The following is a 25969-nucleotide window of genomic DNA, read 5'->3' on the forward strand; positions in this document are numbered from 1 at the left end:
AATATATGCTATATCCAAGACTAGTAGTCTTGACTGGAAGCAATATTAGACTCATATATCCGCAAGCATAACTTGACTCAATGCAAGATGCACGTTATTCTTAAACGTAAATGTTCACTACAATTCATATGAGGAAAAGTAAACTTGAGAATAGTATAATAACTTTTATATCAAGATGAAGGATTACTTTAACCAAGAATAAGCCCACTTGGATCGAACATAGAACAATCTTCTGGCAAAACTTTCTTAGTTTCCGATTAAGAATAAGGCTTCTTGGAATGAGTATAGAACATTCTTCGAGTAAACCTACCTAAAATTTCGAATAAGAATAAGACTTCTTGGATCGAACATAGAACAATCTTCTGACGAAACGTCCTTAGTTTCCAAATAAGAATAAATAAAACTCGGTGGTTTACAATTCTTTGGGTATATTAATCGCTAGAGGTAACATTACGTCAGAGATTTAGGGTACTTCATTGTGTACGATTACTGTAGATTTGTACGAATTGTAAGGAATATAAGGTTCTTGGTACAACTCTACAGTAATCGTACATAATGAAGTATCCTAAATCTCGGAGGTAATGTTACCTCTAGCGATTAATATACCCGAAGAATTGTAAACCACCGAGTTTCGAATTGTATTATACTTGAGTTACGTGAAATGAAGTTGAATTTATTTTGGAAATCATCTATTATCTCTTCAAATATAGAGAAACTTGTACCTTTCAGGCAGTATTAACATATTAGGTATCAGGATATTATTTATCTCGACAAATCATATTGGGCATATATCGTATAATCCCTCAATATTGGTTTTTGAAATAAATGACATCCTCTGTTAGGCAACAGATTATTTTGGAGAGAAGATCGAGTTTTTTTTTAATGATTAAATATGGAAGGTCTAATATCACATCGTTAAAAAACGGATAGCTGATGGAGGGATAACAACAATAATTATTTTCTCCGAAGGATCACTCAACATTCCATATTTTTCTTATGAGGTACCTGAAAATGGAATTTAGGGTGATAACAGAATTTACAAAGGAAAAAATTGAACACATTTTATTTTCTCAACATAAACATATAACATTCGTCAAAAATATATAATATATTATCAAAAAAAAAAACGTATAACAAAAATTAAAAAAATATATCTTTGTTTCCTAAAATTAGAACAGGTACTAAATTTGTATCACCTATTGCATGAACTATTGTGTGAACATACTTGAGTACATACCGACGACTCTACTATCTTAATCCACTTCTCAGTGAATTTCATCCTTTTTCCGATATTAGGGATCAATTCCTTAATTAGGCTTTCTGTTAGTTTTGTTATATTATCAGGTGTTATTCCATGCTCTGAAAACCCAAAGCGTGAATTTCAGTATAAAATCTAATGATACCTGCCAACAATCAATCTGTTAATTTTTTCATTCAGACCAACGAAGTGCATAAAACAATTTCTCAGAATATCTGTAAATATAGGTACTCACCCTTGAATATTGGAATCAAATCGGCCAATTCCCATTCGTCTAAAATTTTCTCCATAATAATAAATCACTAAAAATATTATGAACACTAAACTATAAAAAACTGTTCCTGCTCTCTTCGACTTCGAAAATGTCTGCCAATAAACTTTCCACTTTCCACTAGTTCCAACTACCTAGACTAGCATCATGCGCAAGCCCTATCATTCGCTCCGACCAACCACAATCTGCGCAGGAACAAACGGCCAGCCGTAGTAGAGCGTATCTGTATTTGGCTTGCGTATATTAGTATTTGGATGAAGAATAGTGTATGCTTCAGAAAAGCACTAGTTGAATTCGCGGAAGATATTTTAGATTTCAATCAAGATAGCTATTCTTAATATAATCAGTGCAACTCTTCCATCAAAACAATTTTTACTACAATTGAGGATTAATATTCTAGTTATAAGAATGGTTTTCTTTCAAGTCAATATCAAAACTAGACTTCGATCGACTTCTATTAATTTTGACTCATGTATTACATTTTCTCTAGAGGAAACAAAATGATTTTCAATGGATCTTGATAGCTATTCTTGGTTTTATTCTAGTGATCTTGTTGAATCGAGAACATGAAATTTTCAGTTAAATATATTGTAATCTTGGTAAACAAGTATATGTGTGTTCTTGAAATGAAAGAATGATATTTTTGTTTCAAGTAAAATAGTTTCAACGCAATATTAAAACAACTTAGATTTAGAATATTCGTTCAAGATTATCCTTATACTTGAATGTAGATTACGATTTTTTTCCGTGTGAAAAGATCAAATATTGCAATAATTATAGAGAATTTAAAAAATGTTTAATGAGTTATATTTATGAAGAATTTAATTAAGTTAGTGGATTATTACATTTATATTGGTTTCAATAGCCGAGTGCTAAATAAAGTTTATTATTATTATTATAAGAGTGTTATTCAGACTGCTCCGTCCATAAAACGGTTGAAAGGTGCTCCTGGAAAATCTTGAAAGTTCAACAGATATTCTTTTACTTCACATGCTGCTTATTTTTTACTAGCGGCCCTCCCCGGCTTCGCAAGTTTTGTTAGGCAACCCAAAATACATTCTTCAAAGTGTCAAATTATACTTTTGCCCACCCCGGCTTCGCACGTTCTGTCAGACAACCCGAAATACATCCTTCGAAGTGTCAAATTATACTCAATGATTGCTCGCTCGGTAGGAAGAAAAAGAAAAGCTTTTTTTTCCGTGCGATTTTTTTGAAAATATTTTGTTGTGTAAACCTTCTCATGAAAGTAATGATCACAACAAAAAATTAATTATCCAATTTGGTGCAGTCGTTTGAACGTGATGCTCTTACATAATATCCATAGATTATTTTATATACGAAAATATAGGGATGTACAAACTAAATTCACCGGTGTGAAGTTATCCACATCCACAAGTACACTCCGAGCCAAAAGTAGGATCCAAGCAAAAAATGGTATATTTACGATTTTCAATATGAAAATGAATAGTAATTTATTATTTGACTCAAGCAATACAAACTTTTCATATTTTTTTCTATTATTGAACATTTTTTAGATTTTCAGAGGGTTGTTAATGTTGTGTTAGGGGCCGTTTCTAGTTAAAAATTCATAACTTTTTTGTTTGAAATAGTACCGTGTTCTGCTTTTAGTATGTGATAAACAGAGGAAAACTTAATCAAATGACATACCCCTCATAGTTTGTCAGGCCTCGGGGAGGGGGGAAACTGCGGTTTTGGGGGTATTTTCTAAATAAAAATTCATAACTTTTTTGTTTGAAATAGTACCGTGTTCTGCAGAACACGGTACTACTCCATTTAAAAAAGTTATGAATTTTTTAGTGGAAAAATACCCCCAAAATCGCAGTCCACCCCCTCCCGAGGCCTGACAAACTATATGGGGTATGCCATTGGATTCAGTTTTCCTCTGTTCACCACATACTAAAAGCAGAACACGGTACTATTTTAAACAAACAAGTTATGAATTTTTAACTAGAAACGGCCCCTAACACATCATTAACAACATTCTGAAAATCTAAAAAATGTTCAATAATAGAAAAAAATATGAAAAATTTGTATTGCTTGAGTCAAATAATAAATTACTATTCATTTTCATATTGAAAATCGTAAATATACCATTTTTTGCTTGGACCCTACTTTTGGCTCGGAGTGTACTAAGTCGGATAAATATCTGGTAAATTTTTTTATTATTCAGCTTGAATTTGATCAGTTGTTACAAATACTAGAAGTTACTATTAACTCGAAACGCTTGTAAAGATTATGTGGATAGGAAGGCTTTTCAAATGATCAGTACCCGGCAATTTATTGACAAAATATGCACAGAGGCGAGAGAAAGCAAATTGATCAGCGATATTCTCCTATCAAGTCTCGTGGATTATCTTCCGACCGGATAATACCAACTGCAGGAGTGGGCTTTTAATCGTTGGTTTTTTTTTTACCAAGAAACGTTAATACATCAAGTTTTTCGTACCGTTCAGACTGTAAAGCCATGTTACTCGGCTGAAAGAAGTCCGCCATTGTGTTCCGAAGTACAAGGCACCGTTATAAGATCTACAGGTCACCTACCCACCTGTCTGATGACTGTACACTCGATAATAATTGCCATTCGTCGACTTATATTTTGCAGGATGCCTTTTTTTTCACGCCGGTGTTCTATCGAGTGGCTTATTCGAGTTTTGTAGACTGTACTCGATTGGTGTTTTAGTGTCATTAGTTTACTCGGAAGGAATTAGTTTAGTCAGATGGAGTTTATCTGGGAGTGGAAAGGTTTCAATTAATTTCGATAATTTGTTTTCTCAGGGACAGTAGGGCTTTTGTTTGGATACTAATGGAATGGTTTTGGAGGGAGATAAAACGTTATTTCCGAAGCTCTGCCAAAGTCATTATGAACAAATTATAACTTTTATGTTTAGTGGATTTTAATGACGCTACAGTTTTGGGTAGAGAATGTGTTTTTCTTGTGAAATCGTTTTAGAATGGCTTTTTGCTCGGGGCGAATTCAGACATTATTTATTTCGTTATCGAATATTTGTAATTCCGAAGATTTAGGTGAAACAATGGTCCAAAAGCTATCGCAGAGAGAGAGAGAGAGAGCTATGTTTTGATTGGTCAATCGTTCATTGAATCATTAAGATCCCGTGATTTGACTTCCCTTATCATCGATTGAAATTCGAACATCTCATACTCTCCCCCGTGGTCACGTGACCCAGGCTTAATCTTCCTCTCTGTAATGTTGGAGTCAATGATCTGCACTGCACGACCCTTTTAGGGCGCATCTATACAAATTATTAGATTATTGAGGTGAAATTTCATGCGGAAAACCAAAATGATCATGGCTAGAATGCCCAGAATATTATAACTTGGTTAATTTAAACTTCTATATCATCTAGTAGAATCGGGTTAAGGACTTAAGGTTGTAGACTACTTTGCGCTGAAACTGCAATTCCGCTAGATGGAGCTACCCGAAAATTTTTGGTAGATTTGTACCTGACACACCCATTCAATTTGAAGAACCGCCTGTTTGGTATTTATTGCCCCTAATAAAATCTCAACTCTCGATGAAGCCCAGCAAAGAGTAAATTTGTGTTTCTGTAAACTTTAGAAATTCAGTTCAGTTTAGATACAGTGGCGTATCCTAGGGGGGGATAAGGGGGATATATACCCCCCAGAAGGAATATCCATTATATGTAACAACCTTATATATCACAATCTTATTATGAGTGAGCAAAATTCTTTGGAAAACTTCTTCAAAAGAAGGAAAATTTGTTATATTTGTTTAGTTATATATTACTAAATAAGATAATTACTGTAAATATTGTGAATACAGAAATGACAATGAACCACTGTCATGGACGTATATCGAATATGGATAATAGAAAAAAATATATGATTATCTCTGAGTGTATGATTTCACAGAGAAAATCATAAAGAGTGCATATTGAGATTTCTAGAATGAAAAATTCGAGAAGCTTTTGAGTTCTCATTTTATGCGCCTTTGGAGACCACAAAAGTGGGTATAGGAATATAAGACATGTGATTTATTAGGTTATTGTTGTCGGTTTGTTTATCTAGATGAGAATTTCTGATATTCTACTGAAATTCAAAATGATTATTTGACATTTGACACGTAAAAAAATGAGTGAAGGCAATAAGAAAAGGAACACTTGGGGTTTTTACAGATATATTCAGCTCATCTAAGTTCAATATTTAATAATTTTTTCAAATCGGATGAAAAAGGTTATTGTCAAATAAAAGTCACTTTTGATAGTTATTTGTTTTATTAGGCGGCAAAGCAGTAAATTGACTACCTCAGCTGAATTCCTAGTCACGCTACGCTCGGCCATGTATAAGTATTGATCTTTTAATTTTTTTTGTAGTGATGAATTGAAATGAAATTTCATACAAATTGCAATTGTTCGATGGTTGGTTGCTATGGAAATGTATATGTCCATAATAATTGTAGTTTGAAATTTTTTTTTTCCATTAATCATTTCTGATGATGCCTAAGCATGAAAGTACTTACTTTGCTGCGTAGGCAGGAAAAGTAATACTTTACTGATTGATATGTGTCTGCAAAATTGAAATTTGTTGTCAATCGGAGAAAAAATATTTTATAAGTGTATTTAAATTTCAAGAACTTTTTTTGGTAAGCGAGGGAAAGCCCTACGCGTTGAAGCATAAGTTCAAGATTCTGGCTCGCGAACTTGCATTCCTCTTGGAATTCTCCCATCTATTATCTCCGGGAGAATACAATTTTCATAGAATTCTCTCAATTTTGGTACCATAATATTCTTCCAGATATTCTCATCTCTTTTAATGGTTTCTACGTGAAAATCGTTGTCGCAGTATAGAATAAAATCACAATATTCTCTTCTGCATATGTTCAATTGGCCCTGAATCTGGAAATAGTAGTTGTGATTCTTCTTCAACCTGTAAAAATTATTTTCAATGTGACGTATAATAATTATAATGCAACATTATAATCCATGAAATGTTTCTTACCTTAATCCATCCTGATGAACAGTATAGCATTTCGATTTTTTGTTTTCACTAAGCTTACCCTTTACAGATTGAAGGCATTTGACCTCTATCAGACCATCATGCTTGATCAGTCCATCAGGCGAGGCACCTAAGAATGGGAAATCGGGATCTATTATGAAGCCACAGCGTGTTACTTCAACATTTTTTGTGGCTTCATATATTTCAATAGCCCGATTCTCATTAACTCTGCCATATAAAACTCCCGGAGTGTTTATTGGTTTTTTGTAGAGGAGGCATTTCACCAAATTATGGCAGGGTGTTGTCCTTCTTCTTTTCACCACTGCTCCGAAATTCGATGATGTGAGATAATCCTGTCGATATTCCCTCCACAATACATTATCGTGTTGTCCTCTTGTTTTCATCTCTATTTCTTGTATGGATGAATCCCCTGAAATTCTGTCCCGTAGGTTCTGAAGGAAAATTATTTTCTTCTCCTCTATTTCAATTTCAGCCATGTCCGGTTGCGAAGCATTTGGTCCGTAATTGGAATCAGGACCAACACATAGTTTTCTTGATTTCGACGGAATAATCCTCTCCCTCCTCTGCTCATTATGCCGCTTCCTCTTCAAACAAAATTGTATCATATGATTGCTGCTATTCCCCTTCCATGCATTCAGATGCCAGGAAGGACCATCAGCATGGGAAAGTGCAGCACTATAGGCACGGCAGGTGTATGAAATTGATCGGCCAAAGTTGACTCTCTTTCCTTTCATTGTTTGCTAGTTTTAAGCGTTCGAGCAAAAACTATCGCTTATACATCTGGTAGAATCGCGTCAGGGTGTTTTAATGCATCCAAACGCCAGTTGTGGGCGTCAGTATTTTTTTTAATGACGCCCACAACTTCGAGTTTGGATGCATTAACACCCTGACTCGATTCTACCAGATATTGTAGAAGCGATTGTTTTTGCAATGACGCCTAAAATTAGCAAATAGTGTTTTTTTAACACGTTCTCCTGAATAGGTGAAAACCCAACTAGACCAAGGCTAGAAATACCGGAATTTTTTAATTCTATCGATCTAACGCTGCTACTCATCTGTAAAATCACGTCGTTGATGCGTTTGATCTCGAAGTTCTGGGCGCCAGAGCAAAAAAAAAACCAGTATTCCAGATCGGAGAAAACCCAACTAGACCACGGCAGAAGATTACAGAATTTTTCAACATTGTTGATCTATTGCTGTTACAACACATGGTAGAATCCGTCAGGACCCGATGGCAAAGTCATGGGCGTCAGAGCAAAAAACCCCGGTGTGTCAGATCGGAGAAAACCCAACGGCAAGAAATTTCAGAATTATCCAATTGTTGATCTAATGCTGCTATAACCTCTGTATAATCACATCAGGGGGTTATTGCGTCTAATTGCGAGTTTATGAGAGTCACGACAAAAAAAAACACTGTATTTCAGATAGGAGAAAACCCAACAAGACTACGGCAAGACATTTCAGAATTTTCTATCTCTGTTGACCTAAAGCTGCCACAATGCCTGTATAAAAAAAGGCCGTTGCGTTTATACGTCATATCGCGAAGTTGTGAGCGTCAGAGCAAAAAAAGAACACGGTATTTCAGATAGGAGGAAACTAGGCTACTGCAAGAAAATTCTAAATTTTCTTATTCTGTTGATCTAATGCTGCTATAACATCTGTAACGTCAGGGGGTTATTGCGTTTGATCGCGAAATTTTGAGCGTCAGAACAAAAAAAAACACCACGGTATTCCAGATCGGTGAAAACCCAACTAGACAACGGCAAGAAATTTCAGAATTTTCTAACTCTGTTGATCTAACGCTGTTACAACGTCTTTATAAAAAAGAGTCTCATCGCGAAGTTGTAAGCGTCAGAACAAAAAAAAACACGGTATTTCAGATCGGTGAAAACCCAATTAGACTATGTCAAGATCTTTCAGAATTTCTAACAATGTTGCTCTAACGTTGCTACAACGCCCATCTAAAAAAGGCCGGGACGTTAATACGTCACGTTCACGAACTTGTGAGCGTCAGAGCAAAAAAAAAAACAACACTATTCCAAATCGATGAAAAATCAAGACGGCAAGAAATTCAGAATTGTTAATCTACTGCTGTTTCATCTGGTAGAACCGCGTCTTGGCTCAATGGCAAAGCTGTAGGCGTCAGTGCAGAAAAGCTATTCCAGAAGTTGTTAGCGTCAGAGCAAAGAAACAACGTTATTCCAGATCGGTGGAAAATTAACTGGACCACGACAAGAAATTCTAAATTTTTTCAAACTTGTTAATCTAATACTGGTACAACATAATTTGGTAGAATCGCGCGGATAAGGTGAAGACGTCAGTGCAAAAAAAAAACACGGTATCACAGATCGCTTCGAATCCAACTAGACTACGGCAAGAACGCTTCTACATCACCTGTATAATAACGTGAGGGTATTAATGAGTCTGATCGCGAAGTTGTTGGAGTCGGTACAAAAAAAAAAACCACGGTATTCTAGATCGGTGAAAACTCAACTGGACCACGGCAAGAAATTCCCAAATTTTTCAACCTTGTTAACTAAATACTGATACAACATCTGGTAGAATAGCGTTAAAATGCGCCCGATGGCTGAGTTGTGGGCGTCGGTGCAAAAAAAAAAACACTGCAATCCTCGGTCCGGTCCGATCCGTCCATAACGCGACAAACGCATAGGCGCCCACGTAATGCGGCCGCGGTGCAACCGCTTCCGCCGTCTCCTGTCTATAATTAGCTTCCGGAAAGAACAGGCGCCGTTCTACGAGCGAGACAATATTCGCGAATTCGCTACCAGCAACAGTTCTTGTTAACCCCGTTACGGTTGCCCGGACGACGCTTTGGCGCCCCTATATCGATCGCGCCCGCCCGTCCAGACGCCCACGCTCCATTTGTCGATCCCGCTAAACCCTGACGCGTTTTTGGACGGGTATCAGGTGTTTTGGAATGATGGGCTGGTTTTTAAGGGTTCATTTTGCCGGATTATTTCGAGGATAAATTCTAGAAAAGGATTAATAAGCATAGATAGAGGGGAGCATATGTCGTTTTCAGTAAGCAAATTTTGTTCTCAACATGAACTATCAAATTTGACATGAAGCGCGCGGAAATGAAAACATATCAGTGATACGATATTTCACTCAATTCGTGAGTTTCTCCACAAAGAACGCACTTCCTTTGTCCCATAGTGAATCAATGTTTCATATGAACTCAAAATATATTGAGATGAATATATCAGAAATTCAGAAAACAAACTTTAAGCGCGCCAAACGACGTGAAACAACCGATGACGCTAGGAGAGCAAAAGTTGCCAAACCTTGGATTTCAGCAGGTCGATACAGAAAAAAATAAATATTCTGCTTATTATAAATTCGACAATTAGGAAAGATATCGGATTCCAAATATTCAAATTTGCATATTTAATCGGGAATCACTCAAATAAATATATTTCATTCAATATGATATACATTCATAACGATATAGTAAAATTGTGGATTTGAAAATATATCGCAATCTGACAACGTAATCTAACCATGTTGGGGACATGTAAAAATTTCTAATTTGAGATTAGGAATGATTGGTCGTTCGAAAAAATTCGGGAAAAGCACTGACTTGGTATCTGGAGCTTTTGAGCGCTCGGTTCATTCATGTTGTGTTGGAGAATTGAGAAAGTTGAGAGATAGGAAATACCACCACGTGACTGCTCAGCTCAAAACGAAATTATGGATTTTTCCTCTTACAACTAGCGATTTTTATGGGATTTTCACATAATCTGTTCGAACAATAATCTACATTGTAGAATAACAATTTAATTTGCGAATGAACAAAATGTTGGTAACTTTTCGTTTTTCGCAAAGTACAAAGCACTGATATAATTTTGAAATATTCGTGAAAAAAAAAACAAAAAAAAATTTGTTAAAAAGAGGTAAAACTATAATTTTGTGAAAAAATAATCGACCGTCGTACAGTGCTGCCCTCTACTTAGATGCTTGTAAAAAGAAACAAATTCCGGTACAAAGTTTGGTCATCGCAGGAGCGCCAGAGGGAAATGAATGAATACCTAATGTTTGACTGATACGCGGAAAGCCACGTGGTGGTAATCCCTCTCAACTGTCAACGAGAACTTTACACCTCGATTTTTCAGCATTAATATGAAAATCTGAAAAAAAGCTAGTCGATTTCTGACTGGAGGAAAATAAGTTTTTTCTACCTCTGAAGGGGAAGTTTAATATCCTGATTTGGAATAGTGATGAGGGGTGTTGCCATAGATCGTTTTGAAGATCTCACTTACTTTCATGCATTATTTTTTTTCGATAAGAGAAATAAGAAATGAACGTTATCGATGAGAATTCTGGCGCCGTCAATGAAATCTTTGGAATAAGATATCTCAACCTTGAAGGAACCCTTAGTTGGATTTTGGCCTTTCGAACCTAATCGTAGTATCGGATACTCAACATACCTCAAAAATTAAATGGGCATACTCATATTCTCCATTAACGAACTTGATCGGGATATTCGGACCTTGAACCTTCCTTGAAAAAGTGCTTAGCACATTTTACTCGAGAGTTTTCGTGTTCACGGCGGTCGGATGGATGGTGAGAATTGAATTCGACTTCGAATTCTCCATCAGTGAGTTTGAGATCTCTCTCGGTTCAAAATTAATAAATTGAAGACAGTGTGTTTCCTATGGCTGTTTTTACAAATTGTATATAGTCGTCGGGATCAAATCATGTCTGCTTCCAATTCCATTTAACATTTAGACGCCCCCTAGATTTCAAACTGCAATCAACGTGATCGACCAATAATAATTTTATGAAACATCCCTTAAATATGCCTGAACGACAAATTGATTAATTTCCTGGCTTCGGAAATTGACCTGAATCTCGATGAATATTGGTATTCCTCAAGGATCCGTTTTGGGACCTCACCTATTCACAATTTTTATAATTATCAGTTAGATAAGCTATTAAAAATGACCTAAAATTTATAGCTGTTCTAAAATATTGAGTCGCAATCCTGAAACTCCCTGTATTCGCACCCTGTTTCGTTTTTATGAGCGGCCGTTTCATTGGAACGGCCCGAAATTTCGAAGCCCTGCACCCACGTAATTATACGTGGGTGCGGGGCTTCGAAATTTCGTGGTGTCGATGACTCTTCGGATCGATGGTCGAAAACACGTGACCTCGTTCGTCTCGGAGATACGGAGTTGGTTGCTCTAAATTGTGGATGATGACAAAAATCGATGAAAGCTCCCCGTCGAGGATTCGGGAATGTCTCATGTGCCCAAAACAGAGCGGTCTTCCATCCACATACTAACCTCGACCAACTCTGAATATATACTTGTTGACTTTTTGACTTTTTGCATCCATTTCTCAAGAACGTGAGGAATCGATATGTTGACAGTGAATTGTGTATGAAAATTCTACTGAACAATATCTTTCTTGCCGAAATCAGATCTTGATGAAAATATAATTAACTAAACGATTCTCATGGAATTTTGCTTGAATCCTCGTTCCAATATTTTAGAGCTAACTACTTATTCGAGTTCGGCCATTTTCGAATTACTGTTCGCATTTCCTAGGCTGATTAGTATGAAATTCATAGCAAGAATGTGTCAGTACATATATCCGAGAAGTCGAACCATTTTAAGGCTTCCATAAAAAATTATGTGAATGGAGTGTTTACGATAATCTTCAAAGAAAACTGTTCTATTAATTTCGTCGCCATTTATAAAAAGTTCTGCTGAAAGAGATACAGAACAAAGACTTTTTTTTTGAGTTATGGAAATAACAATTATTTTATGCAGCCAATAGGTGAAAGCACTGTTGGATGATTTCCAAACAAAATAGCTGAATACCTCAGAATTGAATTGTCATGTTTTCAACCAACATAGTAAAAGACTCACATTTCTCCCGATTTTGAAAGAGTAATTGGCTTATGTTACCTAGGTCATGCAAAAAAATTAATGAATAACGTTCGGTGGATTTCCTCAGTCAACTTACTCAAGTACTTGAACTTCAAACCTTCTCCGGAAATTTTGAGAATCTAGGCCTTGTGTTTCGGAAGTTTAGGCGATAACGGCTAGACGGGCGGATATAGTTCAAGTCGAACACGAATTCTTCATAAATGAGTCTAACCTAATAGTTTAAAAACATTTCCTGTTAGAAATTAGGAAATTACCGCTATTTAAAAAAAATATATACCTGATACCTACATAATTTTATCACGATTGGGATTAGAGGAGGCACGTAAACGTCTTATTAGTTGATCAGATTTTGATTTGGTTACCGCATAATATGGATGGAAAATCCTGTTATTATTCAATATTAGAATTAAATACTGGAGGCCTCTGAAAGATAAAGGTGGAATTTCACACAAAGCATTTTATTTCTTTTTCAATGAATTCTTTAAACGCGTGGCGTCATCTATAATTTTTTTGTTCACATTCAAATGCACTAACAATCCTAACTATCAGGATCAGAACATAGCGTTGAAAAATAATGTAATTTATTAATACCTTGTTTTATTTTTCGTTAATATACTAATCTTCGGTTTTGCACCTTTGAGAATCATCTATTTAATTATTTCATGTTTGATATTTTGAAAATACTGAACCAGTATTTCCCTCGGTATTTCCTCAGTTTAAATTGTTGCCAAATTTATCGAAGGTTGGGTTTATTTTTCATCATTCAGAGAATACAATGTCTCATGTGGGAATTACATTCCTTTTTTTCTATATTTCATTGTTACTTCCATCATCAAAGTGAGAAGCTTAGCCTACATGTCGTTTTTTATTGGATGTATAGGGGTGTTATTCACATGCGATATAAGGGAGTCACCTGTCCAAGAAATGGCAATCACACTAGTGAAAGTACTTTTGCTTTCGACCGAAGCTTTTCTAATTTTTTTCGTAGATTTATTCACATTCAGCTTATTTCCTATTATCCTAATGGTTTAAAAAGATGATATTTTGCTCTAGAAAACCTTGGACTTGCTCGATGTCATTTCTAGACTGAATGCGTCAATAAGTAAAAAAATGTAACCAAGTTCAGTTTGATCTTATGATAGATTCATCAAAGTTAAAGTGGCAACTCGTTCAATAATTCTTCATGAATGATCAAGATGTAATTTGTTTGTTTGGTGTTCAATCGTTCATTTGACGATATACAGATGATTGAAGTAATTATTCCAATGAAGGTATACATATTGTAGTAAATTTGTTGTTGTAACAATATATTGTTTATTCGCATGTAGAATGCGACAAAGTCGATTTAACATCTAATCTGTTCAAATTACGTTGTAGGGATATTTGTTACCAGGATCATATTACAAATACCTATTTTGTTACAACTAATCCAATACCTGATTAAGTTTGGTTTCGAATTTTGGTTTATTAATTCGAATAAAGAACATTTAGTAACGTTTAGGTTATTCCTTAATTTCTTCTATTGTTTACAATTGGGCACAGGGTGGCTTAAATTATAAAAAAAAAGTTGCGTTTTTAAGTAATGAGTGTGTTGGTGTGAACAGATACAAAACATCTCCAATGGTTCCCGAGATATTTCGAAAAAACTAAAAATCGCGATTTTCTTTCTTTCTCTATAACTCATTTGTTTTTGGAGATAACTTCACGAAATTTGGTTTGTAGCCATTATCCAATATAGAGATTCTAATGGTGTATTCAGTTTTTTTCTGTTTTCCATTGTTTTAGAGACGCGATGGTCATTTTTATTATGGACGCCATATTGGATTCTGACACCAGCCTACTACTCAAACAAAAAATAAAAACGAAGTTCAAATTTGCGTAATTAGACTCGATATTTTTGAAGTGTGGTATATTGTTGAATTCGTAATTTTTTTCTTCATCATAAGGAGAATATGATAACAAAGAAAATTCGTTGAATAAAAAACATTCCAAGTAAAATTTGAATTTTGGTTAAGTCTATTGAATGATCGTTTTGTGGACTGAATTGAGTGAACAATATCAAGAAACCGCGCACACTTTACCGTTTGGAAATTTCAATCAAGAGCAAGCAGTATTCAGATAGAAATTTCACTCTCTTGGATATTAAATAACGGTTGGCGTGCAAGTATGGCGAATTATAAAACATCTCACGATAGAAAGTGCTACAAGACGGTGTTTTTTCGTCTGTGAAGTGTATTATTGACTTTGTCTAAGTGTGAGTCATAAATGGGACAGGGCTTATGATTTGATTGAACCGTTTAGTAGAAATCAGAAATTTATGCGCTGTTTTCACTTTTGTTTTTCATCGTTATTTAGTTTTTTTGGGTAGATGAATATTGATTACGTTTTGGTGTTAATTACTCAAAAATTTTAATTTATTGAATAATGGGCTTTAGAGTCTATATTCATTAACAATTTCCCATTTCCCACTGAAAAGCGTGTGACAAGAAGATAAAATAGCACTTAAAAACCATTTAATTGCTTTGGGTATTTGAATATCTGATGAAAATATCATCAGGTGATCAAACTAATCAGGTTTGTGCTACTCACTACTGACGTTCCAAAACTGTCGATTTGACCTGACGATAATCTGAATGAAGATCTCGACCTGACGATCGCCGCAGCGTCCAAGGACAACTGACAGTATTCAAATCGACAGTTTTGATCGACAGTTCTGTACGACAGTTCACCGGTGCGTTAGTAGTCATTCATTGATGAATTTTTGCATATATGAACATTGTCGACAAACAGTGTATGATGTCTTCGAAATGTGAGAGATCTTCTCCTTAGTTATGGCGAAATGATTCAATAAAATAAACTCCTAAGAAGTCATTGCACCCAAGAATTTTAATGTTCGTGTGTTTGGTGTATATCAGCCTGACTGAATTGTCCATGATGAGTTCTTGGAAACGGGTCAAACCATTACAGCTGAGATATCATGTAATTTTTTTTTGTTGGATACATCTAGACACAAACTTCTCTTATGAATCGAAAGAAAACTTTCTGGGTACGGGATATCACAAAATAATGTAGTGAAAGAATGATCAGAGCTTAGCTGGAAATTTTACTAGTTTTACTATTGATTTTTCTTCATTAATTGAGCATCATCTGTTCCTTTTTCTTGCAAATTGAAGAAATTTTGATCAGATCAAAAGAATTTAAAGTTGGAGTCATAGATGTAGCCCGGCAATTTTTAATTTTGGATTATTTTTCGAAAGAAAAGTAAAAATAATATAAATGTAGATATAACTCTGAAATTATGGCCTTTAGGTATAGGGAACAATACATAGAAAATATTTAGTATTTTTAGGGATTTCAAACGGCAAAAATATACATGATTCATTTGAAATAACGAAGTTCGTTATTATTCTGAAAAAATGAAAGAGGTGATAACAATATAAGTATCATTATAGTATAAGGAAAGGATTCCTTACACTATGGTGATACTTATATATTAGTATAAGGAATTCTCTCCTTATACTATGGTATCACCATAATATCGGTCTCATGACAAGATTCTAACACACCAAAATATATAAAAATCGTGCAATCTGTTTCCGAGATAAATGGGATGTAACATATCGAAAATTCATTCATTCATTAGTGAGAAAACTCAGAAGTAATGCCATAAATGAAAGTTTTATTCCTTATAGATAATGAACATCTGTAAAACTAAAAAAGCGGTTACTTCGCATACGTATTTGTTTACCTTGATCAGTTATTTTCGGAAATCAGTGAAATTAACATGTTTCATTTATTGAAAAAAAAATCTGAATTTGAACAATCATTGAATGTGGGAGCTGAACTAGTAATTTATTTTTGTTGATACGTTATACCTACAGCTATTTATAAATGTGACAGTATTGTATTCAACAGATCAGGTTTGCATAATTGTCTACTTGATTCGAGACTGATAAAATAATTCTAATGTTCCCATGCAACTAATTCTTAGTTTATTTTATGTACGTATTACGTTTGGAAGAATAAATCAGAAATTATCTGCAAGAAACTTATCTGCTTTCAATCCTGTTCGAGCTTTCGCGAAACTTTATCTTTTGCGGTATTTTTGGTTTCGAATTTTCTAACGGAATTATGGCATGATACTTCCACATTTATCTAGAGTGAGATAATAGACGCTACGATTCTAAACAAAATATTTCCACGAAGTCAGCAAAAGTGTTGAATTATTAGAAATAAAAATATGACTCTTTTTGGTGGCCATTGCAATCGAGCTACAAGAAGTGCATCTTCCGAATAAAACATGTTATTTTTTTCGAAATTAGATTGATAGAATTGAGGGAATACTTTGAAACAGAAGCATTCCAGAGTAGATGATTATTTTAGAAAAATACATTTCTACATTTATTACGTTTATAGCTGCGAAGGCAAAAAACAAATTCCGGACCATCCGGAACGACTTTGATTCGTTTTAAATAGATAATATATGAAGCTACGATATTTTTTGAAAAAGCAGAATAAAAGTTGTACCAACAAAAACGAAGGTATTTTAAATGCAAATAAATCTTGAGTTTGAATACTTCCGTCAATGAATCTGAACGAAATTTCATCGATATTGATAGAAATGAGGAAATAAGGAGTTTAATTCTCTTCAATTCTCAATATGGAATATTTGCGGTGCAACCTAAATAACTATAATTATTAATTATTACCAATAACACTAATTTTCGTTGATGAAGTTCCATAGTTCAAGTACCTAATATCATAGTATAAGGAATTCTTATACTGTGCTAATATTAACTTTTCCACTTTAATTTCTGTGATTTCACAGATGACACTTCTACGATTAAAAAAAAAAGTATCGTTCTGATAATTTTTTCTGGTCATGACTCTTTTCTAGTAGATGTTTTTCGAAGTTAGCGGAATAATTTTTTTTCGCAGTGAATTCGCAGCTAGAGGAATGAAATGTAATATCGACTTTTCCTTGAACAACACATTGTTTTTCTTGGAAGAACATGACGCCGTTACGTCGTTCACGATTTTCATTATTCCGCCTATATCCAATGCATAAAATCCCATAAAATGAGTCCCCAAGTTTCGTCTATCCACTTTTTACGACCAGCTGAATAGGGGAGTTTGAGGTTCATTGACATCGCATGTCAACCCTTATTGTCTGACATTGAAACAACGAACGCTGATCTAACATTCGAAGGGTCAATCGACAGATTGACGTCTTTAGAGTAATAAACATAGATAGATGAAGTGATGAAGTATACGCAATTTTTTTACATGTGCCCAACATGGTTAGATTACTTTGTCGGATTGTGTTATATTTTCAAATCCACAATTTTACTTTATCGTTTTGAATGTATATTATATTGGATGAAATATATATATTTGAGTGATTCCCGATTGAATATGCAAATTTGAATATTTGGAATCCGATATTTTTCCTAATTGTCGAATTTATAATAAGCAGAATATTTATTATTTTCTGTATCTACCTGCTGAAATCCAAGGTTTGGCAACTTTTGCTTCTCATCGGTTGTTTCACGTCGTTTGGCGCGCTTGAAGGTTGTTTTCTGAATTTCTGATATATTTAGGTATTTATTTCAATACATTTTGAGTTAATATGAAACGTTGATTCACTTTGGGACATGAGAAGTGTTTTTTGTGTAGAAACTCGCGAATTGAGTGAAATATCGTATCACTGATATGTTTTCATTTCCGTGCGCTTCATGTCAAATTTGATAGTTCATGTTGGGGACAAAATTTGCTTACTGAAAATGCTCCCTCAATGTATGTTTATTACTCTAAGAGCCCGTTCACATGACGAGCGGTTTACGCGCGGTTTGAAACCGCGCGTTTACAAGTACATGAATTTTCTTCGAAGCGTACACATGCCTCCGCGCGTTTTTATGGACCGCGCGTAGAGCGCGGTTCTAGAGCTTGCCCGTAGTAACCGCGCGTTGGCGCGCGGTTTGAGATCATAGGTTTCTAATGTAACCGTTCAGATGACCGCGCGGGCACGAGCTGATAGATGCCAGAGACGTATTTACGTATTTTCCTTCGATCCGTTCGGTCAGAAATATTACAAAATGGAACCGGACGCTCCTAAATTATTTATAGATGAAATTGAGAATTTTCCTGTAATATGCGACATGACAAGTAGTGTATATTCAGATAAAAACTCAAGGAGACGGGCTTGGGAAGAACTCGTCATCATATCCTGTGAAGGAGATGCTAATGAAGAAAAAAAAATTATTATGTGACCACATAAAAATGATAATAGCTCTTTATTTAGAAATCATGAGATACACGTAGAACGAATACAAATGAAGAGAAATAGTATCAAAATAACATTCACCTACCACTTAACAGCAGAAATCTACTATACTATGCAGGCATCGAAAACTTTCCTTTTAAGGTTTATTGGGATGTCGTTATTCCTGAATATATATTTCATCTTTCCAAAAGCCATCCAAGTTAGCCCGATTCTTCTTTTTATCTCTGCTGTTTGATTTTCTTTGCCGATTCTTATTGAGTGTCTTAAATATATATATTCTTCTACATTTTCAAGTTGTGTGCCGTCAATGTTTATGTGTTCTGTGGTGTTGTTGATAAGTTTGGTCTTCGAAACATTAATTTTCAAAACGACTTTTCTCAGAGCATCAATAAGTTGTTTTAACATCTCGCTCAATTCCTGCATGTTGCTACTTATTAGGACGATGTCATCCGCAAAACGAAGATGATTTGAGTAGGATCAGTTTTAATTGATGAATAATAGAAACTATTCGATCTATAATTACCTATCAAAACTTAAAAACGTTTAATTCTCACCTAAATCTGATACTGAATCCAGATTCAAACCAAAATGTAGAATTCAAACTGAATACGGGCCGTTACGGCAACGCGCGGTCACCGCTTGGCAACCGCGTTCCATGTGAACGGTATCCAATTATCCACCGCTCATTCAACCGCGCGTAGACCGCTTGTCATGTGAACGTGCTCTAAGACTTCGACGTACGTGTCGAGGTTTTCATCGCTTAGATTTCATTATTATTCGTATATTCTTTGTTCTTTAAAAGTTCATAACGTTATTTTCTTTGAAGGAAAAGGAATACACTATCGTTTCCAGTTGTTTATGTGGAAAATAAATAATACATTCGAGATATTCTTGATGTGATGATTCCAGGAATTCTATTATATTTCGGGTATCAACTCCAGTTTTTTGATAAATCTAATTACATTCAGTTTCGACAAAGAAATAAAGGTAAATTTCATTTGTGGACGGTTTTTTTTTACATTCAACTATTATATCGTTCAAACCGAAGATAACGAAAGTAAAAGTTCTAGATCTTCCTTGTTCGCTATCTTCAGACAGTTTGAAAAATCCAGTTTCAAGCTTCATTACAATCTATTATTGCTTTTGGGTCTAATAGAAGGAAGAAGAATTTGGGATTATTTTTTAAATAAAAAAAAATTGTTAATTCCGATTTCGAAACTTCCAATGGCGAAATTCTGTTCAGACCTTTCTGAACTCTAGATTCTTGTTCATCAGTCATTCTGTATGTCCACTTCCTTCCGATAATCAATTCAATTTGTTGTGTTTCATTCTTCAGTGTAGTATTGTTTTCCTCATTTATAATTATAAATTTCGAACTTTTGAGTGTCCTTATTTATTCGTCATCACTATAAAAATTCATATCATATTAAAAGTATAGCAGTCAATGTCCGTGTTAGTGTAACCTATGATCCAACTCTTGTGTTTGAAAACGTGGAAACGATTCATATTTAAGGAAACGTAGGAGTTCACCCTAGGGACCCCAAGAAACGAAAATAAACGTCAAGCAAGCACAACACCGGATAAGGGTGGCACGTATCAGAAAGGGGGAGAATTTTATATGTTGATCTTCAGGCATTCATGGCCCCTAAAAAGCGAACGGTAATAAAATATTCCGAATAATCTGGATAAACCAATGATGCAATTTGTAGAAAAAAATCATTATTTTCTCTACCGTGCGAAGAATCAACTTATTGAATGCAGGAAACAGATATCCTTACTTTGGGTGGTATATTGCCGAATAGAAAATATCTTTGATCCGAAACTATTGAGTGCATTACCTACTTATATTTGAAAGATATTCCGTTCATCATATCGGTGTTCATATATGTTACTGAGAGAAATTCAAGAAGAAGTCGTAGACGATATTATTCATTTGATCGACTCACTATTTTTCGTATTGTACACACATTTGACCAGAGGATCTATCAGATTAGAGAAAAATGCCAAACTGAAGAGATAGTAAGTCCACAGTTCTCCTTTATAATTTCTCCAATTTTCTACTGTTGTTCATTTGGCAGAATTTTCTCCCTTCTGCATGACATTTGCCTCTATTTGAATCTTTGAAAACGATATTTCCTCTTGTATGTCTCTCTTGCTGGAATTTGTATTATCTTTCTTAATTCTCTATTCTCGTGTGCGTTTAGCGTCTCTATTGTCTTCTTAACTTTTTTGCTATTCCCTTAATAGTTCGGATTTTCAATTATTCTCTGATTTGTTGGTTGCTAATATACCATGGGGTCCATTTGCTGTTCTAATTACTGTATTCTGTGTACTTTCTCTACTGATCTTTCTTATTGTCTTTCGTATTATACCAGGTTACTCCTGCATATGTAATGATTGGTGATAGCACTATATTTATTTTCTTCAGCTTGTTTTCTAAGGAAAGTTTATTTTTTGAGTTTAGTAGCGGGTAGTGTCCCCTGTGAAATTGCATTGTCCTTTTCTCTGTTTTCTTCTATCTGTTTGTTAAAGTTCATTCTTTCATCTAGAATTACTCCCGAATATTTTTCTTTTTTTTTCTATTCCATCGGCTATTTGTCGACGTTTCCTGCTTTCTCTTTCTTAACTGTTGTATCTCCGAAGTAGATTGCAACTGTTTTCGTCGTATTCACTTCTAATCTCCATTTCTTGAAGTATTCCACCAATTTATCTAGGTCTATCTGTTACTACCTAGTAATTGATTTCCGCATTCTACTGTGATAGTAAATTGCGGTGTCATCTGCAAATAGGCCTATCTTGCATCTATTCATTATGTCCGCCTTGTATAAGTTGAACAACAGCTGTCCTATTATCGATCCTTGGGGAACTCCAGCTTCCATTTCTCTAATCGTCGACCTGGTACTATATAAATTTTCTATTTCCAGGTATGATTTTATTTACCTCGAAAGTTTGGTTGGAAATTTCATCAACTTTAATTTGACATATTGGACCTTGATGCCACATTTTATCAAACTCAACTGGTGATCTGGAAATATTCTTTTTCATCGAAATCTAATAATCTTCTGTGAATGAATTTTGCTATCACATGACGTTTTCTTTTGTATGTTCCTTTCTCCCAAATGAATATCGTATCCGCTATTTCAACCATTTCATCTCGAGCTCCTCCTGGTAAGTGACTAAATGACATAACCTACTGAACCCAAAAGACATAAGAAATGTAAAAAAAATAACAGTGTTGCCATTGTAACCATTTTAAACTGTATACTTCCTATTGGAAAACCTCTTTAACTATCTCATATCATTTGTAGGTATATTCATTTAGAGGAAACTCCACCGCAAGGCGAATATTTCTTGAGCAGAGTATCAATAATGACTCGACTGAAGTGAATAACAAACCTTTGTCCTGAATTTGCAGCGTGTTATTCATTCCATATCGCCAAACAAGAAAACTTCAATTTTATCGCTACGGTTATTTATTTATATCGAAATATACTAATCGAAAACATCGCCAGTGCCATGTGCGCTGATATCTCTCCGCCATTCAGAATGAATATAGTCACTGACGGTTTTAACTTTTAACCTCAATCGGCATATACGAAGTCTCATCTCGCTATCTTTCCGAATGTTATACCGATGATGTAATGGTTTTAACAAAATATAATTCGAGGTCGTGATGCATTCAACACGTTATTCGTTATTGTAATAGGTGTTTCTACGGTCGGTATATAGATGTCCGGTTGTCGTCCGACGGTTGTGCTAGATCACTTGCGCTAATAGGCTCGGCGTCCCATCGTTACATTTTTATTAATGGACTTTGAGGTTCAGATCATTTTTGAATGAATGGATCGTCATTTGCATTTAGTCACGAATTCGTGGCTGATTGAGGTAGAGGGTTTTCCAATGAGAGTGTTTTTCGTTGAAAATCGAGTCGACTTGATTCTATTACATTGGGATAATGAAACACCGGATTTCTTAACTAATATATTGAATTTGGCTGTACAAGTTATGTGTTTACAAGGTAACAGCTACGAGCGTACTGAATATGGTACCCCAATTTCCTAGGGATGTTGAGCGTCGCTTTGGATTTTGCATACCAAAGCGCAATCCAGGTCCCTGATTGGTCCACGTCTTCGTTCCTTGCCCTTAGATGTGACTTCAGGATGACCATATGTAGCGCCAATGTGGCGCCAAGGATGCTCTTGTTCTATTTTTAGCCCTCGCTGTACCTGCTGGGGTTGGTTTTTCGACCTAAATGCGTCTTTTTGAATATTCAACTGCCCGTAAAGTTTGCGTGAAATTCACTTGACGCAACAGAGAGGTTTCATTTCGATATTGAAAAAAAAAACGAGTAAATTTTAAGAGGGATTACTACCAAGTGGCTTTTCGCGTATCAACATTAGGTACTCCATTCATTTCCCCTCTGGCGCTTCTGCGTATGAAGTCGTGTACTTTTAGTTCATCTTCTTTCTCTTCATGAAGTATATAAGTAGTGAGCAGTACTGTACGACTTTTGATTGTTTTTTCAATTTTCATTATTATTAACTGCAACACCCAGAAGGAGCAGTTTGAATTTTAATTAAAATTAAAACTATGATTGCGGGAATTTGGACAGTTGTTTTCATAGTTTTAATTTCAATTCCATGGATGCTTATAGTAACATTAAATATTAATTTTTTTTTTTGGTAAAACATTGATAGTAGAGCAAGGAGTAAATGATTTTAAATTAATTTAAACAGCTCCTTCTGGGTGTCAGTTAGTGTATTTATTGAAAACTCAAGCGCATAAAAAAGCAATGCAATAATTACGCTCTTATTACGCCAATATCACAAATATCTGCGCCATGAAGATTATTTTTGAGAAAGTGTCACCATAAATGGTTTAACTAACGGTGTCGAAAGACAGGATCTTGGTGGTTATTTATAGTCAACGGTTTTTGCACTTATTCCTTCAGGTTTGTAATGAGGTAATTGTTTCTTTCATGTTGTTCACATTCTTTCAGGGTTTAGTACTTCCGTAGAATACATCACGTTGTAGACTTAAATAGTTCAAATAGTTGCGAATGTCACCTAATGGATTTTTCAGGTATTTCGGTGGAATTTTGATGATGATATAATACGTATGGACTATAGTGTTTTCCAATAGGAATGATACAATATTTTTGATCAAATAATTCAACAATTAATAAACGTTGTTGAAGCTCCATGTTCCATGCTTAAATAATTTTCAGTAAGCAAATTTTGTCCCCAACATGAACATCAAATTTTACATGAAGCGCGCGGAAATGAAAACATATCAGTGATACGATATTTCACTCAATTCGCGAGTTTATCTACAAAGAACGCATTTCTAATGTCCCATAGTCAATCAACGTTTCATATCAACTCAAAATATATTGAGATGAATACCTAAATATATCAGAAATTCAGAAAACATACTTCAAGCACACCAAACGACGTGAAACAACGGATGACACTAGAAGAGCAATAGTTGCCAAATCTGGATTTCAGCTGGTAGATACAGAAAATAATTAATATTCTGCATACTATAAATTCGACAATTAGGAAAAATATCGGATTCTAAATATTCAAATTTGCATATTCAACTGAGAAACACTCGAATAAATATATTTCATTAAATATAATGTACATTCATAACGATATAGTAAAATTGTGGGTTTGAAAATATATCACAATCCGACAACGTAATCTAACCATGTTGGGGACATGCAAAAATTGCGTATATATACTCCCTCTATCTATGTTTATCACACTATGGAAATGTCAAAAAATAATTCAAAGTGTTGCCATTATGACCAATTTAAATTATATTATTCTTAAAGGAAATTCCTTTTCTATTTAAACCAAAATTTTTCACATGGTAATTGCCATCTGATTCGAAAAATTTCCTGAAGATTTATCCACTGATATGAGATTCTCTTCTATGAATTTTGAAGGATTTGCATCAAATAAATCCCGAATACTAAACATCAACATTGAATTAAAATCTTGTGCTTTGGTTATAAATAAAATATTTAATTTTGACTAAAAGCCCTCTAATGATAATATGAATAACCTTATTCTTAACGAGTATAGATAATCTGTGAATGAAGAGGAAATAAAAAAAAACAATTTGTAGCGATTTTCCTTTTATTTCAATTCCAAATTCATGCGATGTTGAAATGTGCACTGTGTATACTTCTGTTGCAAATGCAACCAATCCTTATTCCCATTCTAATTTCAACATTCGATTTGCATCCTTGAGAATCGATATATTGGTTGAAGATGTTCTTTCCAAGATAATAATAGAAGTGATATTTGTAGTAGTACTTCTTGGAATAATCTGTCCAGTATGTTGAGAAAAGCATAGATGCCTATTTGTGAATTAATTTTTTGATTGTGCAATGCCTTGTTGCCTATTACAATATCAATCATTCATGTTTTTCCATTGAGTATATTTATTCATTGATATTATTGAAAACTAGTACATCAGAAAAAAAAATTATATACATAACAGTATTGGTAACTGAAGCTATTGTCCTCACTGTGCAAATACTGTTACTTGAATTTATTGCTCAGGAATAATATCGATCTATCATATACTTTTTATAACCGATGCAGTTGAATTTACAAATCACTATCCATATTTTATCTTGAGGAGATATATTTCATAGTAATTTAAGAGTATTCCAATATCGTTTTACTTCCTACTTGTCCAATGAATTACTTTTGTCTCGTTTATCTTGGATACTTAATGGGAGCAATATTTTTTTATATTTATATCCATTTCGATTGTAATTTGCTGTAGTCAATAGGAAATTATGAAATTAACAGCTGCGACAAATAGCTTAAGAAAGAAACAATGAAAGAATTCGCATGAAACGTTATCAAATAGAAATTTGATAACGTTTCATGCGAATTCTTTCATTGTTTCTTTCTTGATGTCAATGTAGAAAGTTTTCCCATCGTTGTACTTTCCCAGTATTGTTTCAGAAATTACCTAAACCGCCAGTGTTGTGTAGTTTTTTTAATCCAATAATTAATTATTGGTCATGAATTCATTTTTTCAGTTAATTGCTAAAGACAACTCTGCAAATTTTGCACAATGGTTTATTATTTCTTCATATCTTACCGAACATCTCCACTCATTAAAAATTTAATGAAAGGTTTTCTATTGACAAAAAAAAGGAAGATGGAACCAATAGTCCCTACTACCTGAAAAAATCGCAT

At 34.5% G+C, this 25969-nt stretch overlaps 1 protein-coding gene across 4 annotated transcripts in view; it reads left to right on the forward strand.

The window, feature by feature from the left end:
- The window catches only part of LOC123676208 (protein hu-li tai shao), a 53375-nt gene that overhangs the window by 10205 nt on the left and 17201 nt on the right, over positions 1 to 25969 (forward strand). Inside the window, exon 1 of one of the 4 annotated variants that reach the window (XM_045611966.1) lies at positions 16233 to 16380. The exons of the other annotated variants lie outside the window; for them this stretch is intronic. The gene's annotated coding sequence lies outside the window, so the exon portion shown is untranslated. Of the gene's footprint in view, positions 1 to 16232; positions 16381 to 25969 lie in introns of those variants that run through there. 4 annotated transcript variants of the gene reach the window in all.

This window comes from Harmonia axyridis, chromosome 3 (genome assembly GCF_914767665.1).
Source record: "Harmonia axyridis chromosome 3, icHarAxyr1.1, whole genome shotgun sequence".
Lineage (NCBI taxonomy): Eukaryota > Metazoa > Arthropoda > Insecta > Coleoptera > Coccinellidae > Harmonia > Harmonia axyridis.